Here is a 501-nt window from a genome sequence, read left to right on the forward strand (position 1 = left end):
ATCGCGGAACCTATTGCTACAGGGTAATGCCCTTCGGCCTCAAAAACGCTGGCGAAACTTACCAACGAATCGTGAACCGTATGTTCTCTCAACAACTCGGTAAAACGATGGAGGTTTATATCGACGACATACTCGTCAAATCCCTCCAAGCAAAGGATCACGTATCACATCTCGAGGAATCTTTCGCGCAGTTAAATTCCCATAACATGAAGCTCAACCCGACAAAATGCAGATTCGCCGTGGCATCAGAGGAATTCCTCGGCTACCTAGTCACATTCCGTGTCATCGAGGCTAATCCAAAACAGATCAACGCACTGATCGAGATGGCTTCGCCGAAGAATAAGCGGGAAGTCCAGAGGTTGACCGGTAGAGTCGCGGCACTTAACCGTTTTATTTTGCGATCAACAGACAAGTGCCTGCCTTTCTATGATGTCTTACTGGGAAATAAAAAATTCGAATGGTCGGAAGAATGCGAAAACGCTTTCCAACAGCTGAAGCGGT

Source organism: Brassica oleracea, chromosome C1 (genome assembly GCF_000695525.1).
Source record: "Brassica oleracea var. oleracea cultivar TO1000 chromosome C1, BOL, whole genome shotgun sequence".
NCBI classification, from domain to species: domain Eukaryota; kingdom Viridiplantae; phylum Streptophyta; class Magnoliopsida; order Brassicales; family Brassicaceae; genus Brassica; species Brassica oleracea.